Source organism: Arvicanthis niloticus, chromosome 28, assembly GCF_011762505.2.
Source record: "Arvicanthis niloticus isolate mArvNil1 chromosome 28, mArvNil1.pat.X, whole genome shotgun sequence".
Lineage (NCBI taxonomy): Eukaryota > Metazoa > Chordata > Mammalia > Rodentia > Muridae > Arvicanthis > Arvicanthis niloticus.
In genome coordinates, this window is record NC_133436.1 from 25,983,750 (window position 1) to 25,998,638 (window position 14,889).

Below are 14,889 nucleotides of genomic sequence, written 5' to 3' on the forward strand. Positions count from 1 at the left end.
TAATATTTAAAGTGAAGTTGATCTACTTGAACTGTTACAAAGAGAGACGTGCAACTGGCATCTCCCATGGGACTGGAATTCTGATTTTCTGAGTGGCAAGCCAAATTGTTGTGTAACCCACAGAAGGATGCCAAAGGGCAGAGGAAACCTGCTCTGAATTTACTGTTTTTCATTTGTAGTCATGGAAAAGAGGTGACTGTTATGTGTAGAGACAAAGACAGACCAGGGGCTTAGCTCCAAGCTGGACAAACCCACTGTGTTCAGACTGTGTGGACAACGTCAGTACGATTCCCACCAAGCACCCTAAACTGGCCTGTGAAACTTTCCCTGAGTAGTGATTTAAGTAGATGACTACAAGAAAACTGACTGCTACCTGCTCACAAGGTTGGCATCAGCTCCTCTAACATATCCCTGAATAATTCATTTCCCAACCCCTATGTTCTTCTCCATAATGCACCCTCAAATTACATCTACCCCACCGACCAGCATAACGACACAGAAACACAGTGACGATGACACAACTAAACCTAAAGAGATAAAAATGCTAGAAAGGTTGAAGAGAAATCACTTAAAATACTTTTAAAGAAATATAAAATCACATATACTTTTCTAGGGCATCTTTTCAGTATAATGAATGACTTTGGACAACATCTCCTTGAAAGGAAAGACAGAATACTCTGTATAACAGGTGAGTCCACCTTAACCATTGCATAAGTTCTTATTTTTACTTTTAAAGTGTTTTTTTAAAAAGAATTATTTATTTTATGTATAAGAGTATGTGTATATTCTAGCTGTCTTCAGACACACCAGAAGAGGCCAGAGGATCCCATTACAGATAGTTGCAAACCACCATGTGGTTGCTGGGAATTGAACTCAGGACCTCTGGAAGAGCAGTCAGTGCTCTTAACCACTAAGCCATTTCTCTAGCCCCAAGCTCTTAATTTTAAAATGCAGTGAAAACTCATTGCTGACTTAGAGCAGGTGCTACCTGCGTGGGAATGCTTGTTGCAAAGCCAGTAATATGCTTTACATATCAGGACACTTTAGGATTTTAGCATGAAGGGTTTTCTTATAGAAAGAGTGGGTGTTGTGTTGAAACTACGAACAAAAGCACACATCGAATATTCCATTTCTCTCCAAGAGAAAAATTTCAAATATAAGTAATTGTACATTAAACAAAACAAAACAAAAAAACCTCAGGAGGAAATTTCAAAGATGCCTTTATTTCTTGAAGTAGTTTTGATTTTTTAGAAATACCTTTCTACCTGGCATTTAATTTGGCCATCTTTCATTCTCATGTAGATCATTTTTTTCTGCTAGTGAATTTTCTTTACCCTCTTTTTTGGAATCTATAAGCAAAACAAACAAACATACAAACAAAAAAGTCACAATAACTAGTTAACAAAGAAACGAAATGCACACCTCAAAACTGTGTGTCACTCTTCTAAACATTCATAATCTTTACACAGACAAAGTTTCCTTTTACCACCATGTCTGAGAATACACACTCAGATGTGTGGATATATGCATGTTAGAGGAAAGTATTATGATTACATTCATTTCAATCTCCCCAGGGTGTCTAAGCACTTGGAATATTAGTGACAAAGTTATGTAGTTGTCAAGGAATTCACCATAAAAAGAGTCTGGTGTCATCTAAAAGCAAATAATTTTTGTCCCTCCATTACATAAGTAAATAAGGCCTTTGGGCAACAGAAATAGTTTTCCTGACATTCAGACAATAAAGCATATTTACTACATAAGGCATTTTTTTCCAGTTTTCACAAAATTTGAAGAATGTTAACTATGTGCTTCCTAAACCATAGGGGATTAGAAACTAAAAGGAGGGAAAGGAGAGAGCCTAGTCACAGCGAGACAGTTCAAGCATGACAAGGATGGATACAACAGAAAACTACTAAAAGCAAACACATAATACTAACATTTATATTTACATAATTAATATGACTATTTATATAAATGTAAAATATATATTTAGAAAATTTGATTTTTCAGGACACAGCCACAGAAGAGCTGGTATTCAATGCCAGTACAATGTTAAAGTTTAAATGAACATTGCATTGAAATAAAAGTTATCAAAAATGGAAGACAAAGAGTAGGAGAAATTACATCTCGTAGAAATAAATCCACCATTGTGAGTGTTCATTGAGTAATGTTGAGTCTTGTTAATTGTCTTGTTCTGTCATGTGGTAACCAATTTGTACTCTTTACAAAGAGAAAGCCATAGCTGAATGCATCCCCAAAATATTTAAATCATAAGAATTTACTGTCTAATAATTCCTTTTTCCCTTTTGGATAGAGCCTGCAATTTTTTTTTGTCCCACAAGATTCTTTGTTTTAAAAAGCACATTCACTTTATTTAGTTGGTTCATGCATGCATGACACTATGGAGAGGTGATCGTTTCTTGCCTTGTATTTTTACAAAGAACAAGAGAGGAAAACTTGGGCAGGACAGAGGGATCTAATTTTAAACATTTTAGGAGTCAGAAAAAAATGGTTAAGTATTTTTTCATGAACATAGTTGTTGAACAATAATTGGTTAGCAGGGGAATCCTGTCCATGGTAAACATTCACTTGCTATCTGTTTGATTTGGCCATTTTTCTCTCTGTTGAGACACCCTGGCTGCTGGGCTCTACTATTCCATCATTCTTGCCACAGTCTGTGAGTCTAATTCTGTCATGCAGCATACTGGCAAACTGATGGCACGGAATATCAGTTAACACGGGGCCTAATATTTGCCGCTCAAATGACTGCAGTGTTCCATGGATAGATTCCAATGGCCACACTTAAGATTTACATCTGGTGCAGCTACCTGAAGTCATTGATAGCCAGTTTTCTAGGCTAACTGATTAGTCCTAACATGAAAGCAATTGACTCACCCACTGACAGTCTAAACCAACACATAATTTATGACTCAAGCATCTGTGATTATTTTAATAGCCTTTTCATACCTTTCTATTCTATTTATCATAACAGGAGCATTTAAAGTGAGAACCCTCCAACAGAAACGGATATGAAATTACCAGGGATTAAACCCCGGTTCAATTAGAACACATCAGAATTAGAATACATGCTCGAGCCTTCTAACACACCCCAGTGAGATAGAGTTCTTCAAAAAAAATCTTATTTAAGAAATTGGTGGTCCGCCCTTTTTAAAAATGTCTGTCGAAAAAAATTCCCATAATTGTCCTTTTGGCTCATTAGTTTGGAAATATGTTGAACTCTTTTCACCATTCAGAATTATTATTATCTCTTAAATTACAATTTGTCAATTGCCTGTACCAAAAAGGCCTTCAAACATTTCAAAAATCACCACACTCTTCATTATCTTGCTATTACTAACAACGTACGCTGAAAGCTAAGCCCTCCTTCTGGCAAGCATGATTTTCCCTTGCTAATCAGGCCAAGGATTCTTGACTTAGAGAGGTCAGTTTGCAGCCCGGTTTTGAGCCAGCCTGTGATCACTGCTCGGCACACCCTGCTGTAGGGGTGTCTTTACAGCATTATCTACAGTCAATAAGGACAGGCAGATATCACAACCACACCACAGTAAATGAAGGAAGAACACAGGGAGTGTCTTCCTACCTATCTGAGGAAGCCACAGCTGATTGTAAAACTGCAGAGCTTTAAGACACACCATAGAAAAAGAGAACACCAAAGAAAATACTGCCTGGTGAAGGACATGTTTAAACTTTCCCATCCGCAGCTGCTGGCAATATTTCTACCCTAATGTGACCAGAAATCTCAGCTTTCAGTCAAGAAACACAAGTTACAAAGGAATATTTATCAGCCACCTCAGCCTGTCCCCTCTCCACCCTCACCCATCTCCTGGTTTTGTTTGCTTTTCTAACATTTGAATGTCCAAGAGTTTGTATTCTGGCCCACTAGGAAGTTAAAAAAATCATTAAGTCAGTTGGTCATATAACTTAATTCAAGTTACAGCCCATGATCACTTGTAAATGCTGTACAGATCTTTCTTTTCTTCTCCTTCTCCTTCTTCTCCTTTTCTCCTTCTCCTTTCCCCTTCCCCTTCCCCTTCCCCTTCCCCTTCCCCTTCCCCTTCCCCTTCCCCTTCCTTCCCCTTCCCCTTCCCCCTCCCTTCCCCTTCCCCTTCCCCTTCCCCTTCCCCTTCCCCTTCCCCTTCTTCCCTTCCCCTTCCCCTTCTTCCCCTTCCCCTTCTTCCCCTTCCCCTTCCCCTTCCCCTTCCTTCCCCTTCCTTCCCCTTCCTTCCCCTTCCTGCCCCTTCCCCTTCCCCTTCCCCTTCCCCTTCCTTCCCCTTCCCCTTCCCCTTCGCCTTCCCCTTCCCCTTCCCCTTCCCCTTCCCCTTCCCCTTCCCCTTCCCCTTCCCCTTCCCCTTCCTTCCCCTTCCCCTTCCCCCTCCCTTCCCCTTCCCCTTCCCCTTCCCCTTCCCCTTCCCCTTCCCCTTCTTCCCCTTCCCCTTCCCCTTCTTCCCCTTCCCCTTCATCCCCTTCCCCTTCCCCTTCCCCTTCCTTCCCCTTCCTTCCCCTTCCTTCCCCTTCCTTCCCCTTCCCCTTCCCCTTCCCCTTCCCCTTCCCTTCCTTCCCCTTCCCCTTCCCCTTCCCCTTCCCCTTCCCCTTCCCCTTCCCCTTCCCCTTCCCCGTCCCCTTCCCCTTCTTCCCCTTCCCCTGCCCCTTCTCCGTCTCCTTCTCCTTCTCTCTCCGTCCCCTTCCCCTTCCCCTTCCCCTTCCCCTTCCCCTTCCCCTTCCCCTTCCCCTTCCCTTCCCCTTCCCCTTCCCCTTCCCCTTCCCCTTCCCCTTCCCTTCTTCCCTTCCCCTTCCCCTTCCCCTTCCCCTTCCCCTTCCCCTTCCCTTCCCCTTCCCCTTCTTCCCCTTCCCCTTCCCCTTTCCCCTTCCCCTTCCCCTTCCCCTTTCCCCTTCCCTTTCCCCTTCCTCTCCTCCTCCTCTTCCTCCTCCTCCTCCTCCTTCTTCTTATTCCTTTGACTTGTTGTCTCCAATGAATAAGAGTAAAATATTTTGTATCAAAAAAAAAAATCAAACTCCAGTGGACTGCAGAGTGTACCTAAATGTTATATAAATAGGGCTCCATTGTGTGAGATTCACCCCCTTTCAAAAAATCTTGATTCTTCCTTCTCTGCATGCTGGGAGAAAAGTGAAGGACAAAGGCATCATTAAAACCGGTTAACCTGATCATTTTCAAACAGACATTTGCAAAGCATCTAGGCTGGGATCCCTTTGGCAAGTAAATTGTCAGGGAATAATTTATTACTGACAAGAACAGAGTGTGCAGTGGAATATCCCAAACAAGAGCATGCTCAATGAGCCAGAGGCTTGCTATAAATATCTTCTCCAGGATTGCACTTCCTAGAGTCTAAAATTATTCTAAAAGCATCATGTTCTGAGGGGAGGAAAGGGGTTGTGCTGGACATTAAAGTAGCTGTGATCAAGGCAGCAGGGCTTGCTTGTGATTGTTCTAGTGACAAACCTCATTAAGTCGGTTTGCCTCTTGATTTCATAAAACAAGAATAATGAGAGAAAAAAAAAAAAACCTTTGAATTCCTTTCAAGATCTTACATTGACAACATTGATAGCCTATACATAGAACTCTGGCAACTGGTGCTCTGCAAACTAATCTAGGCCCACTCAGAGAAAACAGAATTTGGGCAGCTTAAGAGATGTTCAGCAAGTAAAGGAGCCTGCTGTCAAGCCTGACAGTCTGAGTATACCCCAAGTTCGATTCTCCACGAGTCACTTGTTGAAAGGAGAACTGATCCCTGACCCCACCGCCCCGCCAGGTTGTCCTCTGATCTTCATAGGCATGAGGTAGAATGTGCATGAGCACACACAGAAAGTAAATTTAAAAAAAAAATAAAGAAAATAGAATTCAGAAATAATAAACTAGGGTTGTTTTCAAATAACCTTTTGATTGTCATGTGAGTAATATAATCAAAAATTGCTCCTCCAGCACAGGCAGTGAGTATGACAACATAGAAAATCAAATGATGCAAAGATGTGTGTGTGTGTGTGTGTGTGTGTGAGAGAGAGAGAGAGAGTGTGTGTGTGTTTGTGTATAAGCTAGAGCTTCAGTTTTCAAAGCACAAATTCTTATAAAGTTTATCACATTTGTCTACTCACTCTGTGAAGTGTGTGAGTGTTTGTGTGTGTTCATAACCAAGTATAGCACAGTGAGCTTGTGGAAGTTAGAGGATAACTTCCTGGAGTTGACTAGCGATCTCCTTCCTTCATCTGAGTCCCAGATATGGAACTCAAGTTGTCATGTTTGGTAGCGAATACAAAAAAATATGCTACAAAAAATAAATACTTCAAAAGATGTGGTAATAAGTGGAATTCATCTCCCCTAGATCTCTCCATGTTTCACATTCCACCTTCTGTTTTTAGGTTTCTTCAATGTGTCTCCATCAAGTGCCTGTATAGCAGGATTCATATTTCATGAAAGTTTCTTTTTTTTTTTCATAGTGTGTTACCCATAAGGACCATCAGTATATGTGTGTTGAATTAAATCCTGCTTTTAGTGTCTTGAGTGGACTTAACAAAATTTAGCATTTTATAAATCTGAATTTTAGATCAATCCCAGACTTCTTTCATTACAAGTGACTTACAAGACTATAATTTCATATAGAACCTGCAAAAAAAAAATCTAGTAAAACAGATGTGTTGTCTTGGTTTTTAATCTAAAATGAAAACAAAACCAAATCATAAGTACATAGTCTTATGTTCCTATTGTTCCTCCTATATTTATCCATCCGTCAAACATTTCATGAGTCAGATGCCTAAGTCTCTGTTTATGTTGTCTTATAGATATGCAAACAAGTGATTGACAGTGTTGGCTGAGTGAATCCTGGGGATCTTTGGAATCCTCCCAGGATAAGTAATAGCTAAGGTATTTGTGAGCCAGTCAGAGGAAGACACTTGGAGAATCCTAGTCAAAAACAGTAGCTTTTTATCTTTATTTAAGAAAATGAAAACAGTACTTATGCCAGTTATTTTTCTAAGCACATTAAAAATAGTGTCTCCTTTAATAGGAAAATGTAAAAGGGACCATTAGTGCCCTAAGGTTGTACATCAGGAAAAGAAGGCAGAGAGAATAAATGGAATTCTAGAGGTCAAGATACCTGATTCTAGATACCTAGTTCTGTCCCCCTATCTAACTGTGCCACAAGTATCATGCCCTTATCAGCCATACATCTATTTGTTAGGTCTCTTACCTATACATGGACTTGGATGCTATCAGCTTTTCTCTTGATGCCTCAAGTATTGCCTGAATAGAGACTCTGAGAACTCATTGTGATTTAAAGCAAGAGAGTCATGTGGTTATATTTAGGACTCCAGAAAGAACATTCTGGTTGAAGCATAAGGATGAGAGACCAGGAAACCCAGAGCTGAGCCACCAAAGGGCTACCTGAGGCTCTTTTGGACAATGCCTAAGCTTTAACCCCTACCTTGAAAGAAGCCAAAGCTTCTATTGTTTACACAAGGATTATGGAGTAAGGGCTCAGCCTTAACAGCAGGCGCTCTGGAAAGGCCATCTCTGACTTGGGAGCACGGTAGACAAAAAGTGTTTTCAGAGAGTCTTGAAAGTGCCTATGTAGACTGAGACAACCAAGGTCAGAAAAAAAAGTGATGTTGGAGCAGGCCAGGCAAGTGAGGACTTTCTAGCCATCTGTCCTCATCTTCCCTCATCACCAGCCAGCTAGTCATATGGAGCTAGAGTTCAAACTTTCCTCTGAACTCTGAGCCCTGAGTTCCTCCAATACACAGTGAGACATCTGTAGATTGCCTAGTTTAGGAGCTGACCTGAAAAAACTAAAGGTGACTTCTATCTCACCATCATCCTTGCTGCTGAAGATGCACAGAAGTATCACCCAGGACAGACAGAGCCTTGTTACCTGTCCATTGTTTTATGGCAGTTCTTAAAACACAGCTCTTCACTAAGTCTTGAATTCACAGAAACACATCATCTACTTTTATCTCCACGTTCTTCCATGTGTGTAACACTGATTTCTAGGCAGATAAATAGAGACTATAAAAACTTGGGGACTCGTTTTTGCATGAATGGCTTCAGTGGGAGTCAGTATGGATTTCTAGTTACTACTACTTTCCACAATTCAAGAGTCTCAAAAACAAATGAAAAACTTTATGAGGTTTTCTAGAAGGCTTTCAGACAGTTAGAGTGAGATCACTGGAATCTATCTTTATTTACCCTAAAATCACATTTTTTCAAAGATGGGGTAGTATTAGTACCTTTCTGTTTCATAGGATACATGGGAGAGAGTTCCCATTTTCTATCATTTTTCAAATTAGGCAGCAAGTGACCCATTATACAAGAATTCTGTGTCCTAAAAACAAATTTCTAGACTTAGATGCTTTGTGTGAATTGAAGAACACTCCTTGGCCATCACTTTCATGACTTTGCACTTTGACACTGGTGATGTCTATCTGCTTCTTCCTAAGAAGACTTGGTAGAGAAGATGGAACAGAATCCAAAGCCCCAGTTTCCCTGTGACTTTGCCTATACGTGCTAAGTCTAGGTCCTCATTACCCTTTCTCTGAGTTTTGCATTTAAAACAGTTCTGTCCTAATTAGTGCTATTCACCAATGTAGACTGCTCTTTTTGGATGTCTATTAAGCATTTGAGCTGCCTATGTTAATGTTGTTGCTATAGGTCAGCAATGGTGTGTTCCCGCCCACATCCCATTTACACAGTCTCTTGACCTCTTACTTTTGGAATGGTTGAAGTCACGCAAATGAAAATAAATCTTCAAGCCAATATTAATACAGTCTTCTATTTAAATGATATGGTCTGATTCACAGAAGAACGTGGGATTAAAACTATTGCCAAAGCCTCATGACATTAGCACAACCAAAGCTGGTTTTCTTCCTCCTATTTCTTATTCATTGTAATTCATGAATGATGGCATTGAGAATTAATCATCCACAGAGAGCCTATCAACATGAACATTACAATGGGAAGAGGGCATCTGTGTGTTCATAACCTCAATACTCTCTCATCAGATGCATGCAGTCAGGAATGCTTTTGAATTTTCAAATGGAAAGTTGGTATTCTTTCTTTAGGGATGGACTCATTTGTTTTGGAAATCAGAGTCTGAACAGTCTAACTACAGAAAAGAAGCAGATCATTTACAGGGCTGGAACAATTATTTGCTCCTACGGGGACACTGTCATTTACCTTCCTTCTTCATGTGTCATCCAGGACTCTATGAAGCCCCTCTCTCTTGCACAGCATGCCAAGATTTCCACGTGAAGAAAAATCACCCAAAACTCAGTAGATTTAAGCCAAGAAAATGTTTAACCAGGCCACTTTAGTTTTCACAAGGAGGTAAGCACTAAAATGCTTCAATGTATAGTTCCAAGATCAGAGATGAATGGAATATTTCTAAAACTTAGTAAGAGATGGATCTTGTAGCTGAACTTTACCCAAGCAGCTTCACGTTGAATCCCAGCTAAGATATCATTCACTGCATTAGCTTGTCCTACAACCAAGCAAGTGTTTGCAAAAGGATTAAGATCATTCAAGACATTATACAGAGTGCGAGCAGCTCTCTTGTCTTGGGCATCAACTTTGGTCTAAGCAGTACTAATACTACCGTCTTTTTAAAGCCCTTCCCAGGTCTATGCACAAGTGGAAAGGAAAGGAGATAACACATCAGTTCAGTTATGTCCTCCCTGCAAAGTTGCCCCTATACTCTGGTCTCTGTGTTAAGAGGGAATCTCCTAAGAATTATAACGAAAAAGATTCATTAGCAAAGAAAATGCATATTTCAAAGACATACTGTTTATTTACCAAGAGAAGAAATTGACAGTAGTTAACATCTAATGAAGGAAATTGCTCTTTGCACTGTGCTATATCAAGATCACTGTAGAAATGAGTCATAATTGAATTCCTGGTTTTTAGATATGTTTATTGCTTTACAATGTGCTGCTTTCTCTGGGCAAGCAGATTGCTTAATGCCAACAGTGTGCAAATGAAAAGAAACCTATACACAAGCAAGTTAGTTTCCTTCTTACTCATCAAGGAGCAGAGCCCTGACTGCATATAATACGTTCATGGAATTGATTTTTTTCTTGATTTACTTTGTTTCCACAGATAAAAAAAAAGGAAGAAGGAAGGAAGGAAGGAAGGAAGGAAGGAAGGAAGGAAGGAAGGAAGGAAGGAAATGAGAAGGTACTGTCAAAAACATTCTAAATCTAAGACACCAAGATGACCTTCTGTCACTGAAATTTAAAACTAAGCAAAACAGGTTAAAACAAACAGATTTGTAAGTCCCAAAGGTTTGTGGTTTTACAAATTTAGTCCTAGCTCTCTTGCAAATTTTTCTGTTAAGTTTAAAGAATGCAAATACATTGTTCACATAATTTGGTTTTCTTTTCCTAGCTATAAAATTAAGAGGTCAATCAATGTAGAGTCTCTAAATTGCCTCTTATTTCAAACACAGTCATGTCTTAAGCAATAGACTAACATCATCCAGTGTTTATGAGAAGTCTATCCCTTTGAAGATGAATACATGTAGAAAGATAATGAGTTTTAGAGCCCTACACTTACCATTTCATGACTCTTCTGCTTTCAGGCCTTCCTTGCTTTGTTAATATTTGGTTCTCTTAGGAGTCAAAGAATTAAAAGTGGTAAAGTGACCTACCTAAACCCACATAGAATAGACGAGGTAGAGATTTTGTGTTGTTTTCTTTCTTGGGTTTCTTTGTGTATTCAGTGTGGCCTTATTTAATGGTGTCGTATTTATCACCATGACAAGACTTTCTGGGTTCCTGCTGGGTACACAGTAAGTTACCAGACCCCATGGGAATTTAAGCAGCTCACAAAAGGCATGACTCCCACACATGTGCCTTCAATCTAAAATGATCCCATCTGTTTGACCTTTCAAGTATAGTACATAAACATCTTTGTCCTTCACTGAGTAAATAATACCACTATAGTTCAACTTAAATGGTGTACACAGACAAAGAGACAGAAATTCAAAAGAAGCTAATTTGTCCAAGACCATATGTCGAAAAATTAGTAGGATTAGAAATAGAATGTGGGGTCTTTTTCTTGTTCAGTTTAATTTGATTCAAGCCATTTTACTTCTTAGCTGCATGGTACAGAGGGAAAACCACCCTCAAAATTCTACATATTTTTTCACATTAAAATGAACTTCTCCAGCCTTAAGGACTGCAGCAAAAGCATTTTATGCCCAGTCTTAAAGCTTTAAAATCTCTCCTGAGTGAAACTGGACTTCATCTATTAACTAAGCACCTTCTATAACTAGGGAAAGAGCAGAGATCACTGAAGGCCACAAAACTGAGTCACCCCATAGCAAGTAACTGAGATCCCTCCTACATATGAGACCCTATTCTGAGGATTCTCAGAACTATGTAAGAAAGCCAGACAGCCTCAAGCACAAGAAACAGCTGCAGACGGAAGTGTTTTATTGATGCTGTTGTGGTCCTCTCCCTACGAAGCTGAATATCAGTAAGAGCCATAGCCTCACAGGATCCCCATGATTACAATACTAAGTATTCTTACCCTTAATAGGGCCAAAGTAACTGGCCCTAGATCTCTAGCTAGTAAAATGTAAAATGTAGGTCTGTTTCTTATTATATCGCATTGTCTTCTGGAGTAACATGAGTCATCAAAATCTGCCTGCATAAATGTCCTACGCACTTGTTTAAATTCTATGTTCTGAAAAACAGTTAGTGTCTCTGTGGACTCCTCCTTTCACAAAACAGCTCCTGGGGATTGGAGAGTAGCTAGTAAGAGGTCTGTAAACTCTTCATGTTGACCACGGGTAGCTTAACCTACTCATCAGCCTGATTGTTCTCTTATAAGTTTGTCACTGCAAAATATTCTATGATTGTTACTAAATCAATCAATAGAATTCTCACAATAGCATGATACTTTTCTAATCTTTTAGATCTCCTCATTTTTTGAAGGTTTGAGAAGAGAAAGCATCTCAGTATCACCCTTCAAAGGCTCTAAAGAAGATGGAAGGTCCCCACTGCCCAACAGGCTATGGAGAATGAATTCTCTAGAGCCCAGATCACTGCCATCCTAATGTAAATGTTATGATAAAATATTAAACTGTATGTATAATTGATGCTTACTTTGTAGTAATTCAGGGTCTTGTTTGTTTGAATAAAATTTATTATTTACAATTCTGTACTAGAAGTGATGTCCCTTTGTTGGTGTCTCTTTCTAATTGCTTGAACTACATGACACATTTTTCTTAAGCAGCATTTAAATAATTATCATATGCCTTTTAGTTCAGAGTCAGCATCTAAGACTCTGTAAGATAGTATTATAAATACCTTTTTTGCATAATAAAAAGTGTTCACCTCTTGGTTGCTCAGAGTGTTTGCAGGAAGATATATTCAGCATACCACAGTAAAGGAAGCCAGTGACCTCCACCAAAAGACCATGTTCTTTGGTTACAGACTGAAGGGCATGTATGAGCATAGTATACATTGTTCATTACAGTTAAAAGTTTTTATAAAATGTAAAATTCTGTCATAATTTACATTGAAAAGCAATATAAATGTTGGAATGTATATTCTTTGTGCCTTTGTGGGGAAGGAGAAAATTAGATATGTTGACATCATCTGTTAAGCCATCTACTCAGTAAAAATACTCACCAGAAGCGGATCCCCTTGGTACTTTCCCATTGGTGAGACTGTGGAATTAACAGAATCAGGAGACTTACCCTTCACTCTGAACTGCGTTCTTTTCTAGTATACAGTAGCCACTTACTGACTTTTTTTTTAATAATTGTTTTTAACAAATCTAGTAGAAACTCAATGATTAATAATGATTTTCAGGTATATAATTCTTCACAATGAATCACGTATTTAAGCTAGGACATTTAATTTTATTACCTCAACCAAGTTCAACTGAAAGATTGCTCATGACAAAGAAGTTCAATCTTCCTAAGTAATTTCTAAAATTCATGTGCATAGAAGTCCTGGTTATTAAACTGTGTATTGTTTTGATCATTAAAAATTGAAAAATAAAATCAAGTGATTTAATTACATGAAATGTACACAAAAGCCAGTTTATATCTCATTTTCTCAGCATTTTTGCTTCTCATTGAAAAAGAGCATTAATCATATGTTACTATTTATTTAACAAGCACATTGAACCATGTGACAGTCTTTTTTTAGTTTTTATATATGCACTGTTAATTAGCTTTTTGCATTACAATTATTCCAAAGATCTTTAAGAGCAAATGCCATTTCTTTTACCGCGTTATTTTTTCCTCGGGGTACCTAAACCTTTACTTTCAACTTTATGTTTGTCCTGGTGCCTATGTGTCCACTGTAAGCCAGGAATTAAAGATACAGCCCCTGTCTTTAGAAAGCTTCCAACAAATGATATTTGCAAGAGACAAAAGGCACTGAGCTGGAACAGCAGAGAAGTCAAAGGAGTCTTTATAAAGGCTTTTAGACTCATTCCTGAAAGAACCAAAGGGTAGGGATTGTCGATGCAAGGAAGGTAAGAACGTTATGTAGAACAGATTTTACACACAGTAGGCACTCAGTAAATAACTCCCTCTTTATTCTGGAATAACTGGCATTGACTTGAAATCAGTGACCTCTCAACCCACAAATCTAAGAGTCCATGACTTTTCAAGCCATTAGTGCCCTATTTATGAAGTGAATGCCTCAGGCTTTCCCTTCTCCAAAGACTGTTTCTCCTTAGTAGGACAGAAAACAGGACTGCTTTTTAAAGAAAGACAAAAAGAAACCCTCAGGCTTGATGTTCATATGTCTATTCTAAAAGTAAAAAACATTGATTTGGGCATATTTTTAAATGAAGAAAAAGAAAAGAAGAAGAGAAACATCCTACCACTGATAGCCAACCATTGTTTAAAAAAAAAAAAAAAACCAGTATACCTTTTGCAGCGTTTTTCATTTGGAAAAATATGGAGATTATTATGTTTACATAGTTGCAATGAAATTAACAGTGCATAGTAAAAACCAAAACCCATAATACTAAATATTATATGACACAATGTGCATAACTATTAATTAATTAGAAAATATTACTAATGTCTTAGGTGTTGTTCCAGTCATGGGAATCAAAATTGAGGATTTATATTAACATTGACACAAAGCATCATTTTATATACCAGTTTCATCAGTTCTGTTGCCCCGATAACTCATGAAATCAAAGAGATTTCATGAGAACATAATTTAATCAGTTCTATTGTTGAATCTTGAAATACTTTCAAAAATTTCAATTTGTTCTCAATGGTTCTGCAGTGAGTACACTTGATAGAATTTCTTCACTTAATTCTTCTAATTCACTTTAGGACCAAGGGTTAGGATTTGAATGAATGAACCAAGAGATGGGATGCTTTCCAGATTTACAAATTGCCAACTAGGTGTTCAAAAAGAACTGATCAGCTTTTCTTCTTAGCTACTGTGAACGGGCTTCCAACAGTTGTCATCGCTAGCTTCTTTTTCCACTTAAATCTTTGTTATACTGATCACCTTTTTTAAAAAAAAATGCTGAAGTTCTCATTTATTTGATCATAGTGAACCTACCTATTTTCCCTTCTGCAGTTAGTTTTGAAGAATGAAGACTATATTGATATTGATTCTAAGTCAATAGTTCAGAGTGTCTACACGCACCGAAGACTTCTAGGTCTCAGTTCATTGATACACAATTGCTCTTTGTATACTGCTCTAAAATGTAAACTAAAGGAATCCCTTTGGTGGCAGACTTGTGACAAGAATCCTTCTGGGAACTGACTTTATGTTTCAGAAGAACTCTGAGCCAGCTATCTCAAACCTTCTGAGAACGATTTGCAGTAGAGTTTCTCACAGCTTGCTGAACCCTCACACTCTTAAGAGTCAACTCTT

The 14,889-nt window shown here is 38.7% G+C and overlaps 1 long non-coding RNA gene across 1 annotated transcript; it reads left to right on the forward strand.

Moving 5' to 3' along the window:
* Positions 1-611: 611 nt before the first annotated feature.
* On the forward strand, positions 612-12,246 carry LOC143439978 (uncharacterized). The gene is made up of 3 exons (XR_013107926.1): positions 612-688; positions 10,121-10,198; positions 11,943-12,246. It is a non-coding gene; the product is annotated as an uncharacterized LOC143439978 (long non-coding RNA).
* Positions 12,247-14,889: the final 2,643 nt, after the last annotated feature.